Source organism: Mizuhopecten yessoensis, unplaced genomic scaffold (genome assembly GCF_002113885.1).
Source record: "Mizuhopecten yessoensis strain PY_sf001 unplaced genomic scaffold, ASM211388v2 scaffold10979, whole genome shotgun sequence".
NCBI lineage: Eukaryota > Metazoa > Mollusca > Bivalvia > Pectinida > Pectinidae > Mizuhopecten > Mizuhopecten yessoensis.
The window spans coordinates 685,775-698,173 of record NW_018408817.1 but is presented as its reverse complement, the minus strand read 5'-3'; positions in this window follow the sequence as shown (position 1 = coordinate 698,173).

Below are 12,399 nucleotides of genomic sequence, written 5' to 3'. Positions count from 1 at the left end.
GAGGCATGTGGAAGAGACCTAAGTCCAAATGGGGCACATTTGAGGCACATTTTTAAAATTAGAGTCCAAATGGGGCACATTTGAGGCACATTGACAAAATTAGAGTCCAAACGGGGCACATTTGAGGTATACTTTAAAAATACCCCAGAAGTAGAGGTACATTTTAGGCATGCCTAAAATGTACCTCGGGCCAAAGGTACATTTTAGGCATGAAAAAGGCATGAAAAAGGCATGCCTCAATGTACCTTTTTTTAGCCTGGGTGATGAGTGAGCAATCTTTATTGTACAACGATTTGACAAAATTGTAAATTTCATATGGACGTTCACCTATCGATACAGAAGCTGTCTTACCCAGACCCTGTCATCACCAATGTTTCCATTCATCATAGACAGGTATCCCAATTACCAAGGTAGTAAATACTGACACGAACAGTTGGATCTATAAAGGTCTAAATTAAACAGGTTTGTCATAATATTGACAACATCTATTATGAAAGTATGATTCATGCCACCTCCAAACTCATCTTATTTTCCTTGAAAATAATAGCTGCTAGGTTATTTCTCTTGAATGCAGAAATAACTAGGCATGAATAAACTAGGACCTAAAGGAAGGTCTGGGTTATACAGGTATCCAGATTATACAGGTTTCCTGATTATACAGGTTTAGTTTACATAGAAATGTATATATATACAGATCTAGTTGAAGGTAATCCACACGAACTTGGATAGCTTACTTTGAATATATAATAAATAATATATGTAATTCCAGTTGATATTGATCACCAATAGCCAGCTGTAAATATCATACTGTAAACCATGAATTTTCTGCCTGGCATATTTGAAAATGTATGTATAGTGAATCTGCCAAGAATTTGACGGATATTTTTGAAAAATTTGACACCATATGCAATTTGTTCTGTTTCATGTTTTAGGATGAAAAGGTCAATGATAAAACTGTTGTGAAAAGTTACATTTTTCTGTATATTTCTGTTTTCCATGTAGTAGCTGAACTCATTCACCCCTGGAATTTCATAATGAACTATTCCAACTTTTGAATTGGAGGAGGTCAAATGTGTCTTCGGGGGTGAATGAGTTAACTCTGTATGATAATTAAAGGCTGACTGACCAACTGACAGTGTGATACATTATTAAGCAGATACATTTGAAATTCATCCGTAACTAAGAGAGGTTTCACTGACTATCACACAATCAAGAGTTGGATCACCCATCACAGCTTAAGGCTAAATGGTCCAAGTGTCCCAAGTCAGCTTAGTGGAACTCCGGTAAAGTGCTAAATGATTTTATCCAATCAGCGTTTTCATTATAGAGCTTAACTTATTTTCGAGCTCTCTAAACAAGAAGATAAAATTGAATGGTTATTATTTCACCTTGAAGTGGAAGGTCATAGCCAGCTAATTAGTAAACATGATAATGTCACACTTCAGCATTTGTTTAACCCTGGACATGGGCAGAACAAATTTCACCCAATCATTACTTGCAAATTTGGAGATAAACTCCTTTTGACCAATTGACCAAGTTCAAAGGTCGGTGTAACAGATCCTGACAATTATCACTAAGCAATCCCTTGATTGAAATACCATCTGACGATTAATGTTCCCTGCAGACCCCTGAAGGGATCTATGAGAATGACATGTGAGATTCTCCCTCAGGGGCCTTTCATGATCACCTAGATTTTCTGATTAGCTGTAACAAATATATAACTGAATTTGCCTGGTCTCTTGGGGCCCCTCAAGGGATAGAAGGAGAGTTACGTCCTGTGGGGCTTCACATTTTAATTCACATATCACACAGATGGTGTCGGTGACTTAACATGTTAGAGCTNCCGTTCTCCTCTTCCTCCCCAACTCCCTTCTCCTCTTTCTCCCCCCTTCTCCCTCTCTTCCTCACCCCCCTCACCCCCCCTTTCATACACACATCCCCTCACACTCATGAGAAAGTATTGCTACCCCTTTGTGAGAATATGATTAGAAAAGAAAGCATGCATCAACACACAATCAAAATTGCAAATGTTCAATGGCTTGAGTTCGTTTTGAAATTAAAAGTTCGGTCAATCTTTGACTCCATGAAGATTCATTGTAAAAATATGTTACATATCTGTTCAAAACTAAAATAATTTTATTTTGCCTGCTCCGTTGTTAAATTTTACGTTATACTGTAGGTGATTACCTGACGATGTTAATGGTGAAGTGAATGTCGTAACGTTCTGTGTTGTCTTTTTATACAGTATAACCTGAAAACGTCTATTTTTGGGAGAATAGCCATTATAAGATTAATATATATATTATCAAACCCAAACTGGTAAACAGGACACATGGTGTTGTTTTAGGTTATACGCAGGATAACAAGGACGAAAATATCTGTTAATTATGCTCCGAAATTTCAGATGATTATTTGATTCAGGAAAGAAACAGTATATAACATTTGTAGGTCTGTTTTGAATTTAGCTTTATATCTAGGATTTCGCTGTCCTCTCTCACTCAAATATCGTCTTGGAAACCTGAGGTCATGATCGTCCTATGTACAGCAATGACTTGTGGGTAACAGGAGGTCACGACCTTTCATTTAACAGCTGACATTGGAGACAAATTAATAAAACAAGGCGATGATTGTAATGAGAAAAAGTGAAATGAAATCATTTCAGTTGGTTTAAACCTAGCAGAGAGTTTTCTATCATTGCCTGATATCACCCGAGAGGAGTAATTTCTTTCTCAGATGACCATTGGGCAGTTTGGTCACGACAGGGTCAAGTGGAGGTTTATTTGATCAGGGGACAGATTTGTCATTGCCTTTTCAGGAAGGGCTTTATATCTCGTACATTTCCTGTATAAAACCAAAGGCTCTCATTAGGGCAAAATGGACGCGTGTCAATCACATGCATTTGCATGCATGCATGTGAAGGACTTCGCGTATCAAACAGCGGAATTAATGAATCGGGATTTCCAATGACTTGGCGTTAACTAGATGTCATTACAAAGTGCACAGGAAGAAGAAAACAAATTAGCTAGACAAACGTGGTATTAGAGGGATTATTGGATACAGACTGGAAGCATCTTATATACAAGCTAATGAAAATGATGTGAAAGAAAATGTTTATTATTTGTAAGTTTTGAAATTTTTAATTAATCTTTAGTAAAATATTGATATGCATCGGATCACCATGAATATTGTCAGTGATTTAAAAAAAAGGAAAGTTTAATCACAACATGCTACAGTGTTGCCGGTAAGTTATTTCTTATCAGTTGACTAGTTTAACTTATTGGTTTCAGGCTTCTTCAGGACATTTTCGATAATAAATAATTTTAGAAATTTCAGATTATTAGAAGAAAAAGGAAAAAGAAGACTAATCTGATCCAAACCCCTATAACCAATATTTGAGTTATAAGCTTAATCTGACTTTATCCCTGGAGAATACTGGTGTCAAAAGTCTGATCGGGAATGATCTGCTGTAAACGTGGGGCGCAGATCGAATATCACGACATCATGAAATTTAAGCCTTAATTCTTTAATATCGGACCATTGTGGAGTAATTGATGGTACCATATGCCTTTATGTCATTATAGTAGAGACGAGACTAGAGCTCTCGGTCCTTAGTCAGGCTGTGACATCACAGTTCTAGGCTGAGTAGAGATGAGACTAGAGCTCTCGGTCCTTAGTGAGGCTGTGACATCACAGTTCTAGGCTGAGTAGAGATGAGACTAGAGCTCTCGGTCCTTAGTCAGGCCGTGACTTCACAGTTCTAGGCTGAGTAGAGACAGAGACTAGAGCTCTCGGTCCTTAGGCAGGCCATGACATGACAGTTCTAGGCTGAGTAGAGACAGAGACTAGAGCTCTCGGTCCTTAGTCAGGCGGTGACATCACAGTTCTAGGCTGAGTAGAGCTGAGACTAGAGCTCTCGGTCCTTAGTCAGGCTGTGACATCACAGTTCTAGGCTGAGTAGAGACAGAGACGAGAGCTCTCGGTCCTTAGTCAAGCCGTGACATCACAGTTCTAGGCTGAGTAGAGACATAGACTAGAGCTCTCGGTCCTTAGTCAGGCCATGACATCACAGTTCTAGGCTGAGTAGAGACAGAGACTAGAGCTCTCAGTCCTTTAAGTCAGGCCGTGACATCACAGTTCTAGGCTGAGTAGAGACAGAGACGAGAGCTCTGACTTAGAATCCTCTACTTCCTCCGGTACTCCTCTGCCCTCTTCAGTACACAGAATATACTGAGATGGCAAGGCCCTGTATGTATCCTCCTTGGCCCTGTACACTCCTTCACTGAAATGTCCAGCCCCTGTGTGCCTCTTCCTAGTCGTGCCTCTTCTCAGTATGACATGGCGCCTATAAGCAGGCCCCATATGCCTTTTGCCTGCATTCCCTTGACATGCACATCCTGTTGCCCTGTAGGACCAGGCTCCAGGAGGGATAGACCTGATGACAGATTGCGTCAGTCTCATTTGTTTCACTTGTCACTACCCGTCTCTATGACAACACTGATTCCATTGTTTCCTGACATTCCATTGTCCAATATCAGCTGTTCTATTGGTCAAATGTTTTAAAATAAACTTAAAAATTGTTTGAATAGGTTTTTTTTGTGTGGAAATAACAATAAATATTGGATACAAATATTTTGTTTTGATAGATGTTGAAAGTTCAAATTTCATGTTATGTCAGTCAGTATATTTACTGCGTAATTTCGTTAGTGCAAAATTTGACGTGAATGCCATATTTATTCTTTGACAAATTTCTTTTTTATTTATCATGCTGCTGTTTAAAACCTAGATGGTTAATGTTTTAGACTATTTTGTCAAAATTTTCTATGTGAATAGATGTAAGGTAGAAATAAACACATTGATAGTTTACAAATTGCAATCGTGAGGTGTTTGTAACTTAGTTATCATATTTGAAAACTGTTGAGGACATATTAATTAACAAACTTACTGTAGCGGAACTGGACTGGGTCGATGGTTGTCGACCAGATATTTCAAGTGGTAGAGCGTCCATCTAGAGTTTGGAAGACCCGTGTTCAAACTATGGTCTGGCCGGGCATTTTTCCTCTCCTGTTACACTTACTAATTAACCAAAGCCAATTCCTACACAGCCTGACTCGTCATTTGTAAAACCTTGGCAAACATAGCATGCAGTTCCTGATCTCTTGACTTGTTTATCACAATTGTATAACTCTTCTCAGATATCTTTAAAATTTCAAAAGGAACATTTGTTATTTGTTTATATTTTCTAAAATGTTGAAACTAACTTAAGTAAAAAATAAACATGATTAAAAAACCCTTTCAGTCTTTGTGGAAGCGGTTTATAGTTGGTTTCAAATCACACTGCTGTTAGTTCATTTACAAGAATTATAATGGATGATAAAATAATATGAAATAAACCCCTAAAGACACATTTGAACCCTTCCAATTCAAAGGTTGGAATAGTTCATTATGAAACACCAGGGGTAAATGAGTTAAGCATTTACAGAATAAATCTACAAGCCATGACAGTTCATACCAAAGAGATTTGACAATAAATTTTTGAGTTAGTAGTTTTATTTTATTTCTAAGTATAATAAACTTCTGAAATTCGGACCAACAGAGCAACAGAAATTTGATATTTGAGCTACTGGAAGTGACTGTGTCAAAGGTCCAGGGATATTTTTGATTTCGAGTTAGGTGTCACTATAACCAGGGATATTTCTGATTTCGAGTTAGGTGTCACTATAACCAGGGATATTTCTGATTTTGTGTTAGGTGTCACTAACCAGGGATATTTCTGATTTCGAGTTAGGTGTCACTAACCAGGGATATTTCTGATTTCGAGTTAAGTGTCACTAACCAGGGATATTTCTGATTTCGAGTTAGGTGTCACTAACCAGGGATATTTCTGATTTCGAGTTAGGTGTCACTAACCAGGGATATTTCTGATTTCGAGTTAGGTGTCACTAACCAGGGATATTTCTGATTTCGAGTTAGGTGTCACTAACCAGGGATATTTCTGATTTCGAGTTAGGTGTCACTAACCAGGGATATTTCTGATTTCGAGTTAGGTGTCACTAACCAGGGATATTTCTGATTTCGAGTTAGGTGTCACTAACCAGGGATATTTCTGATTTCGAGTTAGGTGTCACTAACCAGGGATATTTCTGATTTCGAGTTAGGTGTCACTAACCAGGGATATTTCTGATTTCGAGTTAGGTGTCACTAACCAGGGATATTTCTGATTTCGAGTTAGGTGTCACTAACCAGGGATATTTCTGATTTCGAGTTAGGTGTCACTAACCAGGGATATTTCTGATTTCGAGTTAGGTGTCACTAACCAGGGATATTTCTGATTTCGAGTTAGGTGTCACTAACCAGGGATATTTCTGATTTCGAGTTAGGTGTCACTAACCAGGGATATTTCTGATTTCGAGTTAGGTGTCACTAACCAGGGATATTTCTGATTTCGAGTTAGGTGTCACTAACCAGGGATATTTCTGATTTCGAGTTAGGTGTCACTAACCAGGGATATTTCTGATTTCGAGTTAGGTGTCACTAACCAGGGATATTTCTGATTTCGAGTTAGGTGTCACTAACCAGGGATATTTCTGATTTCGAGTTAGGTGTCACTAACCAGGGATATTTCTGATTTCGAGTTAGGTGTCACTAACCAGGGATATTTCTGATTTCGAGTTAGGTGTCACTAACCAGGGATATTTCTGATTTCGAGTTAGGTGTCACTAACCAGGGATATTTCTGATTTCGAGTTAGGTGTCACTAACCAGGGATATTTCTGATTTCGAGTTAGGTGTCACTAACCAGGGATATTTCTGATTTCGAGTTAGGTGTCACTAACCAGGGATATTTCTGATTTCGAGTTAGGTGTCACTAACCAGGGATATTTCTGATTTCGAGTTAGGTGTCACTAACCAGGGATATTTCTGATTTCGAGTTAGGTGTCACTAACCAGGGATATTTCTGATTTCGAGTTAGGTGTCACTAACCAGGGATATTTCTGATTTCGAGTTAGGTGTCACTAACCAGGGATATTTCTGATTTCGAGTTAGGTGTCACTAACCAGGGATATTTCTGATTTCGAGTTAGGTGTCACTAACCAGGGATATTTCTGATTTCGAGTTAGGTGTCACTAACCAGGGATATTTCTGATTTCGAGTTAGGTGTCACTAACCAGGGATATTTCTGATTTCGAGTTAGGTGTCACTAACCAGGGATATTTCTGATTTCGAGTTAGGTGTCACTAACCAGGGATATTTCTGATTTCGAGTTAGGTGTCACTAACCAGGGATATTTCTGATTTCGAGTTAGGTGTCACTAACCAGGGATATTTCTGATTTCGAGTTAGGTGTCACTAACCAGGGATATTTCTGATTTCGAGTTAGGTGTCACTAACCAGGGATATTTCTGATTTCGAGTTAGGTGTCACTAACCAGGGATATTTCTGATTTCGAGTTAGGTGTCACTAACCAGGGATATTTCTGATTTCGAGTTAGGTGTCACTAACCAGGGATATTTCTGATTTCGAGTTAGGTGTCACTAACCAGGGATATTTCTGATTTCGAGTTAGGTGTCACTAACCAGGGATATTTCTGATTTCGAGTTAGGTGTCACTAACCAGGGATATTTCTGATTTCGAGTTAGGTGTCACTAACCAGGGATATTTCTGATTTCGAGTTAGGTGTCACTAACCAGGGATATTTCTGATTTCGAGTTAGGTGTCACTAACCAGGGATATTTCTGATTTCGAGTTAGGTGTCACTAACCAGGGATATTTCTGATTTCGAGTTAGGTGTCACTAACCAGGGATATTTCTGATTTCGAGTTAGGTGTCACTAACCAGGGATATTTCTGATTTCGAGTTAGGTGTCACTAACCAGGGATATTTCTGATTTCGAGTTAGGTGTCACTAACCAGGGATATTTCTGATTTCGAGTTAGGTGTCACTAACCAGGGATATTTCTGATTTCGAGTTAGGTGTCACTAACCAGGGATATTTCTGATTTCGAGTTAGGTGTCACTAACCAGGGATATTTCTGATTTCGAGTTAGGTGTCACTAACCAGGGATATTTCTGATTTCGAGTTAGGTGTCACTAACCAGGGATATTTCTGATTTCGAGTTAGGTGTCACTAACCAGGGATATTTCTGATTTCGAGTTAGGTGTCACTAACCAGGGATATTTCTGATTTCGAGTTAGGTGTCACTAACCAGGGATATTTCTGATTTCGAGTTAGGTGTCACTAACCAGGGATATTTCTGATTTCGAGTTAGGTGTCACTAACCAGGGATATTTCTGATTTCGAGTTAGGTGTCACTAACCAGGGATATTTCTGATTTCGAGTTAGGTGTCACTAACAAGGGATATTTGTGATTTTGAGCTAGGTGTCACTAACCAGGGATATTTCTGATTTCGAGTTAAGTGTCACTGACCAGGGATATTTCTGATTTCGAGTTAGGTGTCACTAACCAGGGATATTTCTGATTTCGAGTTAGGTGTCACTGTGCTGTATAAATGTAAACCTACAGTAGAGAAAGCTAGCTAGCTCCTTCTGGGACAGTTTTCTGTTTACCACATCATGCAGACCTGAAATAGCCAAAGGAATCTAGAACCATAACTTTACATTACTGGAAAATTACTTGTCTCAGATCTTCATTCTGACATGTGCTGGTTTTTTTCATATAAGGAAAACAAAATAATGTAAAAATATAAACTTGGATTTGGTTTGATCCAGACGTAAGTTTTGTCTGGAGAACTTAAATCTGATCTTGTTACGTTATTGTATCCCTAGTCAGCATGAATTACTATAACGCGCTAACACACACATCTTAGTTATAGTGCGACAGACGGTATGCCACATATTATCATTATGGTGAAAAACGTTTCTACAGAAACGCTTCCCATGTCGGAGTAAGTTATGTATTATGCATGGTTTTTCCAACCCATCAGATTTAGATTGTGTTTATTCCGAATCGTAAAGTTTGTGAATTGTTTTAAGTGTGACATTTTTATCTAAGAATAACAATTACGGAAAAAGGGGAGCAATCCCTTATGTACAATTTGTATCGGCAAGTGGAGAAGAGAATATATGTTGCATTGTTTTTTCCCTAGATATTGGAATTTTTATTTTATCTTCCAATTGAAAATTGAATCTTGCATAGAAGATCTCAAAGAAATTGTCTAAATGTTCACATTTTTCATTGCAACATCTTTAAAAGCTTTTAGATTGAGGCGTGACCTCTTAGTAATGGTGTACAAGTGTGATGGTAATCAACAGCCAATCTAATGTGTCAGGGTCGAAGGTCATGGTAATCAACAGCCAATCTAATGTGTCGGGGTCAAAGGTCATGGTAATCAACAGCCACTCTAATGTGTCGGGGTCGAAGGTCATGGTAATCAACAGCCAATCTAATGTGTCGGGGTCGAAGGTCATGGTAATCAACAGCCAATCTTATGTGTCGGGGTCGAAGGTCATGGTAATCAACAGCCACTCTAATGTGTCAGGGGCGAAGGTCATGGAAATCAACAGCCAATCTAGTGTGTCAGGGTCGAAGGTCATGGTAATCAACAGCCAATCTAGTGTGTCTTGGTCGAAGGTCATGGTAATCAACAGCCAATCTAATGTGTCAGGGTCAAAGGTCATGGTAATCAACAGCCAATCTTATGTGTCATGGTCGAAGGTCATGGTAATCAACAGCCAATCTCATGTGTCAGGGTCAAAGGTCAGTCAAAAAACTAAAAAAACATCACATAACTCACAAAAATATGGCACATACCCAATAGTACCCCACATACCCCACCAATACCCCACACATCCCACTAATGTCCAACATTACCCCACATATCCCCACAAACACCAAGTTTTGAAAAATTCAAATTCCCACAACATTCCATGGACGTTCAAATACCAAAACTATACTAGTATACATTTATGATAGAAAAGTTAGTAGAATAAAAGGGATATTTTCAATGAAGATATAAAATAAAGTATCTTCACTAGGGCAATCAAAAGAAAATTAATTTTGACATCTAGATACAGAAGTGACTTGTGATTTTGATATCCAACCAGATCCCAACACAATTATTTTTTGACAGGTCGCGAGAATGTCCCGAAATTTCAAGAAACATACTCAACAATATGTTTGATTTGTTTTTCAATTGAATATCATAGATGTCACTAGTTTGTTAGTTTTCCTTCTATTTTCACCCCTGTTTCTCACCTGTGAAAGTCCAAACGACTGCTCTCCGTACTAATAAGATACAGGATATTCAACAGGAAACAATCCTCCTCACTTAAAGCTTGTTATACTGCCACTTAATGTCCATTGACATTTTTTCATTATAATGTGGTTATAGGCGATTAATTGACAAAGACGTATAAAGGAATCGTTACGAAAAAGTGAAAGAGGACCTTGAAATAAGAAGGTGGAAACAGTGTAACAGTGTTCAGTATATTGAGATTTTACAAAGACTTTTTCTCTGTTTAAGTTCGTTTTTTTCTTTACCAAAGCCACTAGTGATGTCTACTGATGGTCTTATATAACATGAACTAGCTCAGGATTGAGTATCATCTGTGTCAGTCTTCCATCGGCTCCCGATAACGTTAATCCAGAGAGCTTGCAAAAGTCAAACGACATAAAACCAGTCATCAAAATATCTGTATTACGATGTGAAACTGTGTGAGTAAGTACCTGGAGAGTTATATAAAGGGGAATTTACCTATCCGTAGTATATCTTGTCTGATCATTATAAAACATTATCATGTCAATTGGCGGAGCGATAGCCCATTCAAGTGGCCCATTCAAGTGTACGGCCATTACACTTTACTCTTGTAATGTGATTATCAAAATACATTAAACTTTTCACAGCTATATAAATTTGATTCTACCGTACTCAATTCAACCCCACCAGATTGGAAAAGTAAACTTGGTCTGAGTTGATATGATGTATTTATGCATGACACGAGAGGATTTTTTCACTACAAACCTTTTCGGAAAAACGTCCTGACAGTATTAGAGTTTTTGTGTGTGTTTTGTGTCCGTTAATTAATTAGACTGGTGTGAGGAAAAATAAAAAAAACGTATCAAACGCAACACCAAATTAGCAGAAGTAGATCTCACGCATCAAACTCGAGCTAAACCATCAACGATCAACATGAAACCAGTCAGGAACATACTGAGTGCAAGATTCATAGAATTGACCGTATTTCACCTGAGGTGAAAAAAGGCGGAATACACTTATCACTGTTCGTGTATAAATATTTCATGAAGGTGTAAGCAAGATAATAGTACATGCTACAAACATCAGTGAAAGCCAAGCTAATGCCAGCAAGCTTCAGCATCAGCTTTAAGGGTACTCCTGACACATGTTATTTTATCACCTCCACATAGAAGAGTTTCATGCTATTTCAAGCCCAAAGGGCCTTACATTTCCGTAGTTTATATTTGAGAGAAAGAAATATCTCCATGACAAATACTAATTTGTTTGTTTTTTGCAAATTTAAGAATAACTTCTCATGATGAGACTCCTTTGACTGATGACGAGTTTGCAAATGACTTGCTTGAAGTCTTCTCCGGCTGTTTTAACTCAAGTCTTATCTGTTTTATGGAACAAAAGGGGTCTTTGCATTACAATCTGGTGAGTATTGATACCCAGGGACGTACTGCTGCAAGCTATACACACGCTAAATCTACAATAATTACTGATTTACATATAAATGTACGAGGTAGTGGAATTATGCCTACAGCAATAAAACTACTTCTGTTATTGAAAGGTTACGGAGAGAACGATTGACAAAGAATGTCACTTGACGTTAATCGCCAAATCATGATACCTAGCATAGCAAAAACCATTAAATTCTCATATCCTGCAAAAAGGTATCCAACAGTACAAAATAGGTAATTACTGAAAAGCTTGTTTTATACACATTGTACAAGGTCACACTGGACCTCCAGACAAGGTATCAAGTTAAAACGTGTTAGATTGTTATAGGGTTAGAGTTGTTCTCTTCACAGTGGCTTTAATGTCATTGGGCGAGGTAGTTGATAGATGATGAGGCCAGCCGCCACACAAGTGTAAATTTAAAGTGTTCACTTAAAGGTTGTAATCTGTAAACAGTCGCATGTCAGTCTGTTCAGTCACATTATATCGACGACAAGGTTAACCATATAGATACCAAGGGAGACAACACCACATAGAAGGACAAGGTGAACCTTTTTCTTTGAAAAGTCTGTTCAGTATACCTTAAATGTCTGAATGGCATACTAAGGAAGTCTTAACGTTTTACCCAAAAGGTGTTTATATGGTGAACTCAAAATATCTTAAACCTGTACACAAGGAACCTGTATTGTGTACCCAAGAAATCTTAATGGTGAACCCAAGGAATCTTTATTGTGAACCCACGAAGTC